General features: G+C 50.1%; 1 non-coding gene across 1 annotated transcript; it reads left to right on the plus strand.

The window, feature by feature from the left end:
- The first annotated feature begins 465 nt into the window (after nucleotides 1-465).
- Nucleotides 466-540, plus strand: Trnat-ugu. Its single transcript has one exon. It is a non-coding gene; the product is annotated as a tRNA-Thr (tRNA).
- Nucleotides 541-754: the final 214 nt, after the last annotated feature.

Below are 754 nucleotides of genomic sequence, written 5' to 3' on the forward strand. Positions count from 1 at the left end.
TGGTGCACTCTCATTGATCTCGTGGTTACTGCGACCGTAACTGACGATGTCGTTGAGTCAACATGGGAATACGTAAATGTCATCTGGTGTTGAAGCCACATGTTCAACACCGTCAGCTGAACCGTGTTCTCTTAACCACTTGTGCATGCACCAGCATTGTGGTCTGTCGTTCGATGGGTCGCAGACTGCAACCTGTCCTGCTTTACCGGCCAGGTAAGCCTCTATACTTACATGGATATGGTGTCTGTTGTTTCAGACATGTCCGAATATCCATATAAGTATGTAGTTCTCGGAACACCGGCCATGACCTTCTTCTTAGGTGCGGATGCACACATATTCCCCGAACTCTTACGGGACTTGGTAAGAATGTCTTCCACGAATGTAGTGTGTGGACATGCAAGGTGAGAATGTAGCTCTCGCGGGAGGCGTGCGCGAGATAGTCCCTGCAGTCGCGCTATCCTCTGTGCCCTCGGTGGCTCAGATGGATAGAGCGTCTGCCATGTAAGCAGGAGATCCCGGGTTCGAGTCCCGGTCGAGGCACACACTTTCACCTGTACCGGTTGATATATATCAACGCCCGTTAGCAGCTGAAGGTATTAATATAATTCTAAATTCAGGTAAGCCTCTGACCTACTACGGCGGGGCGGGTTCGTTCTTCGCACTTCCGACATTACAGTCCACCTATCTCGATAGGCTTCTTGCTGTCCATCCCCTTCGCTCTGCATTGATAGACACTAGCTTAGCCGATGAAAAA

This window comes from Schistocerca americana, chromosome 1, assembly GCF_021461395.2.
Source record: "Schistocerca americana isolate TAMUIC-IGC-003095 chromosome 1, iqSchAmer2.1, whole genome shotgun sequence".
NCBI classification, from domain to species: Eukaryota; Metazoa; Arthropoda; class Insecta; order Orthoptera; family Acrididae; genus Schistocerca; species Schistocerca americana.